This window comes from Pelophylax lessonae (assembly GCF_965119305.1).
Source record: "Pelophylax lessonae genome assembly, chromosome: 12".
NCBI lineage: Eukaryota > Metazoa > Chordata > Amphibia > Anura > Ranidae > Pelophylax > Pelophylax lessonae.
Genome location: NC_138779.1, coordinates 157,474,610 through 157,493,094, shown reverse-complemented (window position 1 = coordinate 157,493,094; position 18,485 = coordinate 157,474,610).

The window sequence follows — 18,485 nt, the reverse complement described above, 5'->3', positions numbered from 1 at the left end:
TGCAACTAATTGTTGTACTTTATACATCATCATTACTTTTTTTTTAAAGCTGAACTCCAGGCAAGCAGTTAGAACAAACAAATTAAATACATAATCTATATTAAACCTGTGATGGAAAAATCCTTCACTGATATTTGCTTTTTTAGGTGTGTTCCCTCCTAATATTTGTATCATACTGTATATCGTTGTATGTTTTGTTCATACAAGTGTTCTTTGCACTTTTCCTTGGGTACAAACATTTTAAATAAAAATTGAATATATCCAAACATACATTTTAAAAACGGTCATATAAATTTAGGAATCATACATTTTCAGTGCATAGCAAAAGCCAAAAAGACTTCAAGAGTGAATGTGATCAGCAAAAGACAAATTTCCTGGTACTAATAAACAGGCATTCCCCTAACACCACCACCATAGTGCAATCCTTTGTACCGAATACAGAGGCTGGAGTATTGGGAAGCACTGCCACCTATCTGTGGTGTGTACTGGTATGCACTGGCATCTTATGATGCCTACACCTATTCAATAGATTTTTATTCATTTGCTTTTTGCAGTAGGGGTTTAATATTGGCATTCATAATATATACTGTATATAAATATTTATTTACACCTTTTTTTTACAGCCTCCCCCTCCTCCTGTAACAGTAAGTTTATTTTTTTATTTCCTGATGACAAAATTGATAGAATAGCATAAAAAACAATCTAACCAACCCTTTGTAGCCCTCTAAAACCTTCTGCCTCTCATGTTTACTGACCTCAATAGCACAGCTGCAGCCTCTTCTAATGTTAAAAATCCTTTAACCCTGTGCAGTATTGACCATGCATGTAGAGAGAACCCTCATAACTTTGTATGGTACCTCTCACATTATATATATCACATTATATATATAACCTCTATGGTACCAAAACCCCTTTACAACCCGAGATTAAAATGTTCTCCTATTTTAAGATCTTGTGCATATTGATTGTCAAATGAATGTGATCTGATTTTGTAACTCTCACTTCCTACAGCATTGTGAAACCAGTGGATGCCCACCAGCAGACTGTAAAGATGGCGAAAAAGTAGTAGAGATGCCAAACACAGAAGATCCGTGCTGTCCTTCATACATTTGTAGTGAGTACATTGCTAGAAGTACATTGTTATTCTGAAGATTTAACCTGAACGTTGCTCACACAGTTTCTTCCCATGTGTGAAGTGAAGGTGTGGATTTTTGTACAAGTCACAACACGGCTGGATAAAAGAGGGTAGGGCATAGTGGGCCATAGTGGAAAGATGGTGGAGTTTCCTGTCAATAGGACTCCAGTATCTGAAGCTAAAACAGCAGTGGGCAATGCATTCATGCTAAGGAATCTAAACCCCACTGATGCCGTAGTACACATTAAAGACACATCCCAGAATATGCATCTGGTAATATTAGAAGTAGTATAGTTTCTTGTTTAATAAAAACTGTATCATTTTCTACAGTACCTCCACCACCAACTACTCCTCCAGTGATTCCAACTACACCTGTTGTAAGTACCATTATGACATAAGTAATATCTCCCCTACTTTTATTAGGAGAAATAACAATAATGTATGCCAACCAACATTTTATTCTTTGTATCTTTTCCAGCCTAAATGCCACGGTATCACATGCAATGTGCCTGTGTGCTTACGGAATGGAGAAAAACCAATCCAGGTTCCCACCTCTGACCTTTGCTGTCCAGCATATGAATGTCGTAAGTGTAATTGGGATCCATTTTTATAGCAATTAAAAGGAAACGTTAATGATTTAAAGTTTTTGAGTTATTCGATTTTCAGAACAGATGTTTTTCTTCTCTACTTTTAATATTTAAATACAGTCTTTATATTAAAAATTCAAGGTCCAGTTTAGAATGCAGGAGGTGTTTGCCTTAAAAAGTAACTCCACTTTTGTTGAGAAAAAACATTCCCCTCTGGGTGATCTCTGTACATTGCAGGGATTATAACAAACTTTGTTGCAGATTCCTACCTTTTGTTATTCTGAAGAAATCCCTGTGTGCTCCTCTTGTGCCTCTGTGCTTAGTGGGTCTAATGGGAGTGGTTTTATAATTATCAATCAGCTGTGGCAGCTGCAGAGCTCTAACAAGGAAAGCTGCTGGGCCTGCATCCCTTTAGATGTGTTCCTATTGGGAGTATCTCACCAAAAATTACATTTTTGTTGCAGGGGATGCCAGAAATCTGACTTAGTATAGACTTCTGGGAAAATCAGTGAGCCAATCAAACAAGCAGGAAATTATGTTTCTGGGTGTGGTCAGTACACATTCTGTGTACAGAACATCTCCAGGTAGTCATATTGCATTGCATTTTCAGAAAATGACAGTGGCTGCAAAATGAAAAGCAAAGATCATTTTTAATAACATTCCATTACAATAGGATTTGTGTCGCAATTGTATACGCTATATTATTTTTTTCTTATTTTTTTTCTTTCCCCATGAAAGTGGAGTTACCCTTTAAGACACCTCTTCCATGATGTAAACTCACTAGTGACCTTCCTGAAGAGCCGGCAAGGAGGTGGAGAAAGAGGAGGATAATTTACTCTTTTGGGTGGAATTATACACCAAAATTTCTTAGTAATTTTGAAGAAAACATTAGACTGCAATAAGGAAGAATACAAAATTAGTTGGTTGGAACTTTTGGGTGGAACTCCACTTTAATGAGGCGAGGCTTTGTTCACTTCAAAAATCCTTTCATGTGCAAACAAAATTCAGATTGTTCTTGCAACTTTCTAAATGATTGCACATGAGGGACAACTCAAAATGAACATGTACTTCACCAGACACATCAAGCTAAGAGAACATTCAATTTGGCCAATTCAATTATGTATTTTTCTGTATGTAGTGAAGGTAAATCTCCAGAACCTAATTTTGCCTACAAACTCCAGAAAAGGTTGTCTGATAAAATGACAATAAATGTGTTTTTTTTTTTACAGAGTGTGATCCATGCCCACCAGCTCCCTATTGTGGTGATATGCAGCCAATTGTGAACTTCAACACAGATACAGAGTGTTGTCCAATATATGAATGTCGTAAGTAATTATACACATGTTTTCCATACCTAATGCGGTAGCAAACTCTCTTCATTTATTTTTACCTACAAGTAAGCTTATAATAAAGCTTACATGTAGATAAAATTAATTTCTTCTAAACATACACCATTTATGAGATATTCTAGTGAGTAGCAGCTGGTATGCTCTCTGAAGGAATGGCATACCCATGCCGTTCCTTTAGAGCTGTGTGTTGTGCCCGAGACTCCCGAGCTCATGCGCAGAAGTGATGTGATCGCTGCTCAGACATTCAAGCTGCGGCAGCCCACGAACCCAAAAGGAAAACTGGGTGAAGATGGAAGCCCCTGCAGTGTTGACATTGCATCACTAGATGGCTTAATTTCAAGGAGAGTCACTCGTATTGTGCTAGTATGTGGTGCATACCAGCAAATTATGATATTTCCTTGCAGGAAGAAGTTTTTTTATTACAGGAGTTTACTACCGCTTTAGAGAAGACCTCATTTGCATCTAGTCTGCCCCCTTAAAAAAAAAAAAAGTGTATGTAAATGGTTAATGTCCTCATATATACAAAAGACTTCACTAAGGGATGATAGAAATGCCACTGTTTTTCCAGTCCTTTCTTTTGCAGGATTTTGGTATTGAGACATGCTATTAGTCTGGTACTAACACTTACAGTAACAAATGTGATTGTAGGGTTTCTCATGAGAACTCACTTGAATATTCATAGGTTGGGTAGGTCTCAGCAGATAGATAAATCATTATTTTAGAACTGACAATGCAAGTTTAATTTCTTGTCTGACAACTTCTGTCTTTCATGAATCCATGCTGTCTGTTACCTAAAATATTTTTTTCCAGCAAGAACTCATCTACGTGTTTTTTTATTAAACTCTCCAGTATCTTCCCAACTATAGAAGTTAAACTAACAGGTCTATAGTTACTTGGTAAATACTTTGATCCCATTTTGAATATAGGCACCACATTGGCCTTGTACCGATCCAGTGGTACTAATCCAGCCATTAATGAGTCCCTAAAAATAAGTGTCAACATGAATTAGTTTGGGGGGGGGGGGGTGTTAACAGTCTTCTGTAAGCTGCTCTCATAATTCAGGGAAAACGCACATTGGTCATGTACTGAAGTTTGAGCATGTTTGCACACTAATATAGTGTGGTGCTGGGATTCCAAAAAAATATCTGGGGCTAATATTTTTCTCTTTATATTTTAGCAACACTAACAACACCACAGCCACCTCTACCCCCTACTGTAAGTCATTACTCTACCAACATGAAGCATCGTTTTAAATTTGCTATTTTTATTTGTTTTAATTTATATCATTATTTTTTTTACTTTATATCATTATAATGTATATTATAATATTATAATGTAATTATAATATTATAATGTATATTGTTATTATTATTATTGTTGTTGTTGATGCTATTGTTATTATTATTATTTTACCCAAAATATATTTTATTATATTCTCTAAATATGTTTGCTTACTATCTACATTTCTGGATGGCTAAAATATTGAGACAAGAAAAGAAATGATAACCAATACTATAAACAGATCATGTAAATGCAATGAATAAAATTTGACTGGAAGTTATCAATATAGAATTTAAAGTCATGCCCAATGAAATGATCCTTTAAAATTGGACATTTGATACAAGATGTGTCTGTCACAACACTTACAAAATACGATTGTATTGTAACATAGTTTAGCTGTATCTGACATTTTTCATTCTGTTCATCCATAGACCCCACCCACTCCACCTCCACCTCCAGTAAGTTATGCAAGTTGTTATCTTCTTAATGTATATATAATTGTTTTTAATGTGCTAAGAGAGCAGTGTGGACTCCGCAGCTCAGGTAAAGTTGAGAATATATATTGAGAGAAATACATAGGCTGGCATTGATTAACTTCCTTCAGAAAATGCTAGTTGCCTGTCATCCCTGCTTATCCAGTGGAACCTTACCCAGTCACTGACACAGTTCTTACTTTGTTTAATGCATTCAGGTTCCAGTGACTTAGAAAGTATTTAATAGGTCAGCAATGACAGCCTGTATACCATATACTTCCATGTACTGTATATGTTCCTGTACTCTAGAAGCTGTGCCCTCCAAAACGGAAAGCAAAACTTTTGTTTTTGTTTTAGATTACATAAGGAAGGGTTTTAACCCATGTCAGGTTTTTTTTTTTTTTTTTTTGCCAGCTGTGTTCCCTGGGAGAGATTTACCTTCACTTCCTATCCCATAGCCAAAACAAGAACTGAGAGTAAATCCCTGCAAATTAAGGGGATCCCCTTGGGGACCCAAGGTCACCAGAACTAGTATCCCCATTGGAAGATTTCCCCTCTATTACATTTCTTGGAACAGCCCAAAGTTTGACATTTTCTTTTACTTTCACTTTCATTGATCATGGTACACAGGACAAATAGAGCGGGTGAATCTCCTTAAGGGGATACAATCAGAAATAAAAAAAATGTAGGGTTCAATATTAGCCCACAGTTTGCAGCTATAACAGCTTCAACTCTTCTGGAAAGGCTGTCCATAAGGTTTAGGAATGTGTCTATAGGAATGTTTTGACCATTCTTCCAGAAATGCCTTTGTGAGGTTAGGCACTGATGTTGGACGAGAAGGCCTAGCTCAAAGTCTCTAATTCATCCCAAAGGTGTTCTATCGGGTTCAGGTTAGGACTCTGTGCAGGCCAGTCAAGTTCCTACACCTCAAATTTGCTCATCCATGTCTTTATGGACCTTGCTTTGTGCACTGGTCCAAATCATTTGGTGGAGGGGGGATTATGGTGGGGTTGTTTTTCAGGGGTTGAGCTTAACCCCTTAGTTCTGGTGAAGAAAGTTCTTAAGGCATCAGCATACCAAGACATTTTGGACAATATCATGCTCCTAACTGTGTGGGAACAGTTTGGGGAGAGCCCCTTCCTGTTCCAATATGACTACGCAACAGTCCATTAAAACATGGATGAGTGAGTTTGGGGTGGAGGAACTTGACTGGCCTGCACAAAGTCCTGACCTCAACCCAATAGAACACCTTTGGGATGAATAAGAGTGGAGACTGCGAGCCTGGCCTTCTCATCCAACATATTTTCCTGACCTCACAAATGCGCTACAGGAAGAATGGTCAAACATTCCCATAGAAACACTCCTAAACCTTGTAGACAGCCTATCCTGAATAGTGGAAGCTGTTAAAACTTCAAAGGGAGAACTAAATATTGAACCCTACAGACTAAGACTGGGATGCCATTAAAGTTCACGTGCGTGTAAAGGGAGGCATCCTAATACTTATGTCAGGAAGTGATCTGCACTTTTCCAGGAGGAATTTAAGACCTTTGTTGGGTTACTGCTTAGGTACAAAAAACCATTGTTGGGTGTTCCCTATCAGATAACAAATGAGTTCAGGTCCACTTTAATAATGAATCAGTCATGAGTCTGTGATAGTGAGTCCTTGAAGTTTACCAACTCGGGGTTCCCCAGGGCGTGGAGTCTAAGTCCCAGCCTGCTTCTTCAGCAAGCTTCTTTATCTGCTTCTTCACCCTGATGGTGGGGATGGCTCTGCAGCAAGTTGGATTCAGGTTGTGGCCCCCAGGTACGCCCAGCTGAGAATGCAGACACCACTTAGCAAGTAGCAGGAGACTGAAGGGAAAACCAGTAAACAAGCTGAAGTTAGGGTGGGCAGCAGACCAGCACAACAGTAGATGAAGCTGGGATCGGTACACGGGTAGTCAGACACAGGGTATCCAGGTAGTAACAACCAGGAGCTCAGAGAGCTGTGAATTTGCTCAGGCAAGGAGCGCTGCACTGAGTATGTATATGTATGTATATATATATATATATATATATACAGTATATATATATATATATATATATATATAAATAAATATATATATAAAACCAAACAGGGGGGTGACCCAGGAAGTAATAGAAGGGTAAAGAATATAAACCCACAGTGGAGCAGGTGATCCCCATAGGTGAACAGAGAAGCCAAACACCACACGTGAAATGGAGTCAAAGACCTCCCATAACACTGCAGAAAGGAGGTAAGAATTTCACAAACAGAAATCTGCAGGCTAGACCGTGACAGAATTCTCTTTTTAAAGGGAATTAAACTAGGTCGAAGAAAATAATACTTTTGGTTGGATTACCTTATTACTTACTGTCTACTAACACGTTTTCCTATATTTGATGATTTTACATATATGTGCAGGCACTTACACATGATTGCATTTTTGTTTCCAAAAGCCACCATGCTTGGATGTGCTCTGTCCTCCCGTGTCTTGTAAGAAGTTGGGTGAGGTCCCAGTGGTAGTTGAACCTTCTTCTGCCACTCGCTGCTGTCCAGTTATTGAATGCCGTAAGTTGACTTGTACTATTAACTTATTTCTAGATAACACCGTAAAGAAGTAAAAAAAAAAATCAAAAATGTTCAGTCTATGCACAGTTTTCAATTTACTCTAAAGCATTGCAGAGCCTTCTTAAAGCATTTGCCTTTATGGCAAATCTACCCCCCCCCCCCCCATCCCATAAAAGTGTTTTTTCTTGTTTATTGAAGACTTGCTTACTGTTTAAAGTGTTGTTTATTCTTTACATGCAGAATGTCAAGAGAAATGCAATATTCCCACATGTGATGATAACAGCCTACCACTGCTGCTTGGAAACCCTGAAACAGAGTGCTGTCCTGAGTATCAATGTCGTAAGTGTCTTTATAGCAGAAGAGTGAGGGAACTTTGCAGCAGACCTTGTCTAAATGATAAACTGTCTTTTCTATTGCTAGAAACCATCCACAATACAGCATTATTTTTTCCAATGCAAATTCTAATTTGATAAATATTCTAAGCTTAAAAATATTAGTTAAACCTTATATGAGTATTATTTTTTCACATTATGGATTATGTAGCATTCACTTCTTCTGCTATCTCTGCTGCTACACCATTGCCGCTGATAATAAAAAGTCATCATTGTGGCATTGTCAGTTGAAAAACATCAAACAATTATTAATATTTTTTTTAGATCATGTATTCTTAGAAGAGATATTAATTAATACCTCTTCCACTCCAGCAGTGATATCTCTGCATTTCCAGTGGCACCCACCTTCTCTGGTTATCATTTTAAATTCTGTAAAAAGGAGCATGCGGGGTTGAACTCTGTGGCAGGGACATAGCCAGGAGGTCCAGAGGAGAGATATTTTGCCTTGATTGCCATGGTCTAAACAAGCATGTTTAGGAGAGTACACATTTTTTTTAAAAAAGATCTTCTGTCAGAAAGCTCATGCCTGCTCATCTGACCTCCATTAGAAATATGTTGTGCAAAACAGAGTAACCCCATGACAACAAATAGACAGACTTTAGCTTCCTTAAACCCGATTACTGAAAATTAATTGTGATTAGTTATTGTGCTACTTTAAGAACATTTTTATAATATTTTCTATTGCATGCTGATTTGTGTACTTTTTTTTATCTTTTTCAGCACCTCCAACTCCACCAACTCCACCTTCTGTAAGTTTTCACCAGTCACAAAACCTTATTGTCAAGTCCACCCAAAGTTCATACCTCAGTTTTGGATGGATATCAGCCCTTGTTTTCAGGGTGTCCTCCATTGGCAAGATATCCCCACCACAATTTCTGGCACCACCTTTCCACATGGCCATTGTAAAGCTTAAAATGGGTGTCCTGCGATCTTTAATATATTATTCCTAATACTGTAGAAAAATATATGAATAATTAGCACCCATGAATGTGAGCATTGAGAGTGAGGTGAGTTTAGGATCTTCCGAGAGAAAATCTGATCACCAGAACCACTCACAAAAAAAAAAAAAAAATTAAGAAATTCAGTCAAAAATATCCATCTATTACTAGAATATCATTTTTGGGTGGACTGCTCATTTAATCGATGTCTTTCAGTTGGGGAGGGATTTCAAATTTACATTGTAATTATCACTGAAAAGTGGATATTACTTTGCCCAAAATGTATTAGAATTTTCACCAGCATTCTTAATATTGAGAATACAGATGTGCTGGTGAAGAGCAGTATGCCCAGTATGTTTCCAACCATATAATATTCCCAGCATGCACTTGATGCCCAAGTAGTGATGTGCTTTCTGTGCCATATATTTTGTAGTTATGTATTCTACACAGAATAGTTGTTTTATAGGACCTCCATTTTGCACTGTTGCTTTTAATAGCATTCCATTTTAAAGTTTTTCATCACAGGCCTACTTTGACATTGGGTTGAAGCAAAGTACATGCAAACAAGACTTTTCCTAAGCATGCCTAGTAACAATAATTGTACCCCATAAAATTTCCCTATGACCACTCAAATTGTACAACTCTCTCTATATTGTAGCCATCATGTAGTCGTGTAACCTGCGCTCCTGAACCCATCTGTAAAGAAAATGAGAATAAGATTCAAAGTCCAACTGACGACCCTTGCTGCAAGGCAATCTTCTGCAGTAAGTGATGACCTTCATTATTTTTATTTGGTTGCATTTTTTATTTTCAAAGAAAAGCTTTTCAATACAAACCACATGTTACAGAAAGTAGACAGAAATAACAAAGGTAAAAAAGTATTTGAAGATATATTTTAATTAGAAAGAAAATTAGAGAATATCAAAGGCAAAAATAAATCTGCCATTTTTCTGCAGATATGGATCTGTTGATGCTTCACCAGTCCATGGTAATCCGATACTGGTTTGCATTTGCAGTATATCTGTTATTATACACGTTCCCTAGCAAGTTCAAATAGACATTGCAAGTTTATGGAAAGGGAAAATGCTACACATACTGTATACATAAAAAAATACTCGATTTTTCTGTACTTATATTAGATTAAGGAAAACCTAGTTCAGAGAAAGCAGTCATATTTATTATTACATTTTAGGGTAGTCATGGATAATTCCTATCCAAAAAAAAAAATGGTTTATGAAATCCGTGGATGATAGCTTATTATTGAGACATTTTGCAGGAAATGTTTACAGTGACTTAGGTTTGTTCAATAAGGTAAAGTGCTGCAAACCGTAACATCTGCATCTAGCCATCATTTGACTTTTAACATTTTAAAATCTGATAGATGACTAATGGTCACTGTACCTTTCAATTTCGCTTTATCTTATTGAGCAAACCTGTTGTGGTATTTGGATGTTAATATTTGCCTGATGTTTATAAAGAGCTTGCTATAAACAGGGGTACATTTTGCTGGGTTATTCCAAATGGTAATACCATATTCCTCTTTTTATTTTTCAGTTCCTATACCAACAACTCCCGTAAGTACAAAAAAGGTAGACTGTGTTAAAACAGATTGTAGAATAATATCATAGGACTATCCAGCTGATTTTGTAGGTTCGGTTAAAATGTACAAATTGAAGGTAGAGCTTTGAGTGAAAAATATATTTATATGTAATCAGTCCCTACTGTAACACCACTGCACACCTCCTGATTGGCTAGACTGTATCCTTGAGTCTTATCTAATAGAAATATACATACATTTCAAACATATATGCCAAATGCTGTCGTGCCTGTATAAAGCATTAATACCCAAGGCTGTCGTGGTCATTCTGTGCTGCTGGGCCCCATAGCACCTGCCTGACCTGCTATGGATAAAAGAGGATTGGCTGCAACTAATGGTTTTACTTTGCACATCATAATTACTATTTTTATTTTAATAAATGTTTATTGGGTTTTATGCAAATACAAAAGAAAAGAAAACACATGGCAGACAACAATTACAATCTGTGAACAATGAAAAAGGTAACACAATAGTAAAATTGAAATCCAAAAAAAAAGAAATTAGCATTAACACGAGAATAGGGAAAGTGCAGGTCACATAGCAAAGTTTACGCTATACTGTTTGTGACCTGGTAGTCTTGATCAAGAAGGTAACTCTTCTGGGATTGTTCTTTAGCATTTCCGGGAGGAAGCAAATGGGGCTGCGGGCATGGGGGCCGTATCAGCCCCATTTTGGTAGGTAGGTCAAAAGGGGCATTTGGGCCTGGGTATATGGCTCTCGGATGACACCCCTGTTGGGACCAAAATGTGTCTGTCCGGGAGGACCACCTAGACCCATTTCCCGTCCTCTGCCCTGTTCTCCCCCAATTCTCTCGCCCTCGAGTGTGTAGTAGCCTAATATATGTGTGGTAGTCTACTCATTTCTAGTGGAGTCTGTGCTAGTGAGTGGGATTCATAAGATACTAGGGCGATTCCCTTAATGTTCTTAATTTGGCAGATAGTGTGAAGCAGATGGGATATCAGTTCGGCTCTGCTTATGGGTAATCTGAATGTGTCAATCTTGCTATTATTTGGACCCTTTTGCTAGTTGAGTGTTGGAGCTTTATATGTCCTGGCTACTGATCATTGCTATTTTTAAAGCGGAACTCCAGGCAAGCAGATAAACAAACAGATGAAATACATACATGGGAGCTATTTTACCTGCTAAAGGATTTGTATTTTTGTCCACACAGTTCTGAGATTTTCACAGCACAGCCAGGACTGACAGGGCAGGATATCTGAGTTTTATTTGCCACAGTTCCATAACACTTTCAGCTCTTGTCTATGGGTCTATTTACACCTGAGTATAGCAATTTACCAGCATTTTTAGGCATTAGTGTTTTTGCAGCTGTTTACAATCGTTTTAAAGTATTTTAGAAGTGTATTACAGCTTCAGGTGTTTTTGTTTAGTCAAAAGAAAGCACTAGGTGAAGGAGAGGAAAAGGAGATTAGTGGTAGAGCTGTTGTATGAGCAGAAAACAAGTGACAAAACGCTCATAAAATGCCTAAGTCATGCATTTCTATTGAAGTCTATGGGGCCTTGTAATCTGACAAAAAGAAGTTCATGTACTTTTTTGAGCGACAGGCATTTTCCTTCAGGCAACAGAACACTCAGATGTGAACAGGGGCTATTGAAATGAATGGCATTTGGCTTGTTCAGTGTTTTAGAGCTACAAGCTTTGGGCAGAAAATCGCCTAAGGCCCTGTTCACACCTGGGCGTATTTCAGCTTATAAAACGCAAAACTCTGATGTCTCAAAACGCCCAACAAGCAAAATCACATTCATTTCAAAGGCCCCTGTTCACATCTGAGCCTTTGTCTTCAGAAAAAAAACACCTGAAGCTCAAAAAAGTACATGACCTTCTTTTTTGGCTGATTACAAGCATTTTTGTTAGATGCCTTCCTCCAAATACCTGGAAAAAAATGCCTGGAAAAAAACAGAAAAGAACGCCTCTAAAAAGCCCAAAAAAACACCTAAAATGATACGCTCAGGTGTGAACAGGGCCTGACTCCAAGCCTCTGACAGAACAGGGAACGAAGACGCAGCAGGTTTGCCAGGTCCTCTTTCTGTCACTCTGCTCTTTTCCTTCTATTAGTAGGTCACTTGTCCTTTGGCTCCTTATGCATCTCTCATTCTAAACTTTGCTGTACAGGGACTGCAACAGGTTGATTCAATGTACTTCGCCTACTTATATTTTGCAATAAAAAAAATGTACATTTACTAATGTATAAATGAATACAGAGCTGCATTTATGTGTAATGCAATCAGCAAGGTGTTCAGGTTTAAAGTAAACCTTTGCTGGAATAATCCTGCACTGACATGTGCTTTTGTTTAGGTGTTTTATCACTTATTATTTGTATAATATATTGCTGCATAAATGTGTTTTTTGTACTCTTCCCTGGATACAAACAGTTGAAAGAAAAGGTGAATATTTCCAAAAAGACATTTTAAAAACTGTTGGAAAACGTTGTTCATGTATTTTGTGCAACAATTACAGCCAGTAGATGGCAGTGTTTCAAAAGTTGTAGCTGCATCTATGATACTATAAACTCTGTCTTTTCTCTGATTAAAAAAAAAGTTCCTGTCTGCAGTTAAAGTGTTACTAAACAGACAACAGTAAAATCAATCATATGTAGTAAACCATGCTTGTTATACTCACTTTGGAGCCTAAGGGGTTAATCCTGCGCATTGTGTAAAAAGGCTGTTTTATCCTGTCTTCTCTGATCCTCTCCTTCTTTTACTATCCCCAATCAAACTGCTGATAGAACAGAATCTTAGAGGCACTCTGCACATGCTCACTTTGGTGTGTATTGCTAGAAAGTCTTTTTTTTTTTTTTTCATTGAGAGCGTACATATGATTGGCACAGGGCCAATCAGCACTGTCCAGACAGAGGGTCAGGGGTCATACAGCCTCAAAGGACAGTCAGAGGAGGATAAAAATGCCTCCTACAAGCTTTAACCAGTTCTCAGCTGGACACTGATAGATGTCACATGACTGTTGTATACTTGTCAGGTCACCTGCGGGCCAAGTGATGGGGAGCGCACTGTGGAGGTTGTGGACCCAACAGCTGATTGCTGAGGATCAAAGGCTTTGAGAAACCGCTACACAGGGTCACAGCCACGGTCCTGGACAGGGAGCTAGAGCATAAGATTCCCCAGGGCATGGAGTCTAAGAGCCAGCAGGTTTTCACAAGGGCCCATGATGGTGAGGATGGACTTGGCTGTAGCTGACTCCCGGTTGCAGCCCCCAGGGTCTCCCAGCTCACATTCATGGCTGGCTCTGGTGGATGGAAGCAGCAGTCCAGGGAAACCAGGTATAGTCAGGAGAACAAGCCAAAGGTTGGCGCAACAAGCAGACAGGGATGGTCAGAAGAACGAGCCGAAGGTTGGGGCAACAAGCAGACAGGGATGGTCAGAAGAACAAGCCGAAGGTCGGGGCAACAAGCAGACAGGGATGGTCAGAAGAACGACCCGAACAAGCAGGGCAACAAGCAGACAGAGATAGTCAGGTGAACAATCCAAAGTCGTTACATGGGAATCAGACATAGAACACATGGCAAGAATCACCCAGGGAAGCCTTCACACAATATTGGGAACCTATTTGTGGTACGTGCGGGTATGCGCTGGCATCTTATGCTACCTATACCTATGCAATAGATTTTTATTCATTTGCTTTTCGCAGCAACGGTTTAATATTGCAATTGATAACATATATTGTATATAAACATTTGTTTATACATTTATTTATTTATTTATTTTGTTTTTTACAGCCTCCCCCTCCTCCTGTAACAGTAAGTTTATTTTATATTTCCTGATGACCAAATTGATAGGATAACATATAAAACAATCAGTGTCAGATCAGTAGTACTCCACACAGATCTTATTGTAAATGGGGGTTAGGGAGAGCTTTAAAGTTTATAGGGATTAAGCACAGGTTTACGTTTTAACAAAACTAACAAATAACCAACATTCCATAGCCCTCTAAAACCTTCTACCTTTGCTGTTTACTGACCACAATAGCACAGCTGTGACTTCTTATATTGTTTAAAATCCCTTAATCCTATGCAGTACTGGCCATGCCTGTACAGAGAACCCTCATAGATGTGTATGGTACCTCTTGCATCCTATTTATAATCTCTGTGGTATGCAAGCCTCTTTCCAAACTGAGATTAAAATAATCAGCTATCTCTAAAATGTTATGTATATTGATTGTCAAATGAAAGTGATCTGATTTTGTAACTCACTTCCTACAGCATTGTGAAACCAGTGGATGCCCACCAGCAGACTGTAAAGATGGCGAACGAGTAGTAGAGATGCCAAACACAGAAGATCCTTGCTGTCCCTCATACATATGTAGTAAGTACTTTGCTAGAACATTTTGTTTTTTCAGGAATCATAAAAATTATGTAAATGCTTACACTGCAGGAAGTGGAAAAATCTCAGGCAATATTTGATTTAAAAAAACAAAAAAAAAAAAAAAAGTTTTATTTATGCTATCAATGCAGTCATTTATATACCCCAAAAAATCTTCAGCAGCCTGAATTTCCTCCCATCTGTGAAGTTAGGGTGGGGATTTTTGTACCAGTCATGACACGGCTGGATAAAAGAGGGTAGGGCATAGTGGGCCATAGTGGAAAGATGGTGGAGTTTCCTGTCAATGGGACTCCAGTATCTGAAGCTAAAACAGCAGTGGGCAATGCATCCGTGCTAAGGAATCTAACTCCACAGATGCCGTAGTTCATTTTTGCAGCAGTGTTTACATGGGAAACAAATCCCAGAACATGCATTTGGTAAAAAAAAAAAAAAAAAGTAGTAGTATAGTTTCCTGTTTAATGTGAAATGTATATTTGTCTACAGTACCTCCACCACCACCACCACCAACTTTCCCTCAAGAGATTCCAACTACACATGTTGTAAGTACCATTAGGACTTAAGTAATATCTCCCCTACTTATATTAGGTGAAATTATAACAATTATGTGTGCCAACCAACATTTTATTCTTTGTATCTTTTCCAGCCTAAATGCCAGGGTATCACATGCAATGTGCCTGTGTGCTTACGGAATGGAGAAAGAGCAGTCCTGGTTCCCACCTCTGACCTTTGCTGTCCAGCATATGAATGCCGTAAGTGTGATGGTCAACTGTTTTTATAGCAAATTAAAAGGAAACTATAATTATTTTGAAGTTTTTGAGTTATTAAATTTTCAAAACAGATTTTTTTTTTAATATTTAAATATAGTGTTTATAATGAAAAATCAGAGTGCAGTCCAGAACGCACCAATGACCCTAGTGACACAGAGCACTATGGGAAAGAGCAGAGCAGAAGGTGTTTTCCTTCAGACTCCTTCTATATGATGCAAGCTCACTAGTGCTCTTCCTAAAAAGCAGGCAAGGGAGGTGGAGAGAGAGGGGGATAATTCACTCTTTTGGGTGGAATTGTACACTAAAGTTGTAGTTTTGAAACAAACTATACACTACAATAGTGAAGAAAGCAAAAATAGTAATTTGATTGGTTTGTTTAATAAATAGATTAATATAGCATTCTCACAAAGATAATGTTAACTCAGTTAATTAGGCAAGGTTCTGTTCACTTCAATAATTATTTAATGTGCAAGCAAAATGCAGATTTTTCTTGCAAACTCCTGAGTTATTATATGAGAGGAAATTTAAAGCTAACGTACTTCACCAGACTCCTCATTCCATTTGGTTAATCAAACAATGCATATTTCTGTATGTAATCAAGGTAAGTCTCCAGGGCTTATATCTGATTATCTGGTTATCTGAAAAATTAGAATAAATATGTTATTTTATTTATTTATTTACAGAGTGTGATCCATGCCCAGCAGCTCCCTATTGTGGTGATATGCAGCCACTTGTGAACTTCAACACAGATACAGAGTGTTGTCCAAAATATGAATGTCGTAAGTAATTATTTCTGTTATCAACACTTAAAGAAGACCTTAAGGAAAAGCCATTTGTATCTAGACTGTCCCCTTCAAAAAAAAAAAAAAAAACAAGCACTGTTTATGGGTCCTCATACATCGGCCATTTAAATACACAAAAATATATGCAACACAGAACCAACAGAAAAATACTTCACCAAGGGATCATAGAAATACTATAGTTTACATTTTTTCGGTGCTTTTTTCCCAGGATTTTGGTAATTATACTCAGGTTTTCCACCATTAAAGAAGACCTCAAGGAAAAGCCATTTACATCTACACTGTCCCCTTAAAAAAAACATAACACTGCAATATCAGGGAATAACAATTTTATAGTGTGAAAACAGCACACAAAAAAAAATCATCACCCCTCTGTGGCTACTGTTGGATATTGTTGTTTTAAGGCGGAGGTCTGGGTCATGCAAATGATATAAGAAACATGTAATTTTTCCTCCCATGCCATGTGACTTTGTACCCAAATATCTGGAATACAGTACCAATAGAAAAATACTTCACTAAGGGATAATGAGAATGCCACACTTTACATTTTTCCAGTCTTTTCTTTTCAGGATTTAGTATTAAAACATGCTATTAGTCTGGTGCTGAAACTTAATAATTGTGATTGTAGGGTTTCTCATGAGAATTTATTTGAAATATTAGTGAGTTGAGTAGGTCTCAGCAGATAGATAAATCATAATGCACAAAAACAGCATAAAGCATAAAAACAGATTATTTTATAATGCAGGGGAAACACAAAGTATTCATTGGTCATGTAACGGTTTGAGCATGTTTGTGCCACAATATAGTGTGGTGCTGTGATTCCATAAGAATATCTAGAGCTGATATTGTTCTCTTTACATTTTAGCACCACCAACAACACCACAGCCACCTCCACCCCCTACTGTAAGTCATTACTCAATATTCTACCAACATTATGCATCATTTTAATTTTGCTATTTGTAAGATTTTTTTCATTATATATCGTTTTAATGCATGTTATTATTGTTGTTGGTGTTGTTGCAATAATAGTAATAATTATTATTGATATTACTTTTTTTATTATTATTATCTTCACTAAATTATATGTATTTATATTCCCTAAATATACTTGCTTACTATCTACATTTTTGGATGTCTAAAATATTAAGACAAAATAAAAAAAAAATACTATAAACAGAGCATGTAAATACAATGTGTGAATTTGACTGAAACATATCTATATAAATTAAAAATCATAGAAAATGTTATGTTTCTTAAAAATGTGACATTTGATACAAAATGTGTCTGTTGTCACAACACTGAAAAAATATGACTGCACTTTAGAATAATTTTAGCTGTATCTGACATTTTTCCTTTTATTCATCCATAGACCCCACCCACTCCACCTCCACCTCCAGTAAGTTATACAAGTTGTTATCTTTATAATGTGCGTGCGTATATATAATGTTTTAATGTGCTAAGGTAACAGTGTGGACTCTGGGGCTCAGGTCAGTAGAGATTAGTGATGAGCCGAACACCCCCTAGTTCAGTTTGCATCAGAATGCCGCGAACGGGGAAAAGTTTGTTAGAACATGCAAACTCCATTGAAGTCTATTAGACTTGAACACGAAAAATCAAATGTCCTCATTTTAAAGGCTTAAATGCAAGCTATTGCCCAAAAAAAGTGTATGGGGACCCGGGCACTGCCCTGCGGGACATACCAATTTTTTTAAAAAATTATCATTTTTACAGGAGCAGTGATTTTAATGATGCTTAAAGTGAAACAATAAAAATGAAAAATTCCTTTAAATATCATGCCTGGGGGGTCCCCTAAATGTGCCTGTTTGTATGATGTATGGAGCCTGCTGCAGCAATACTGACATTTCTAAAGGAAAAAACTTAATATAAACTTGCTTGCGGCTGTAACGTGTAACCGACGTGGGATCCCCCCCCCCAAATCCATACCAGACCCTTATCCAAGCAAGCTGGCTAGACAGGATAAGGGGGGGCAGCGAGTGGCCTCCCTCCTGAACCATACCCGGCCTCTTGCCCTCAACATGGGGAGGGTACTTTGGGGTGCCCCCCCCAGAGCACCTTGTCCCTATGTTGATGGGGACAAGGGTCTCTCCCCCCCTGGGCTGTGGTTGTGGGGGCCTGCGGGTGGGGGGATTATAAGAATCTGGAAGCCCTCTTTAACAAGGGGACCCTCAGAGCCCAGCCCCTCCTATGTGAATGGATATCGGGTACATCGTACCCCTAACCATT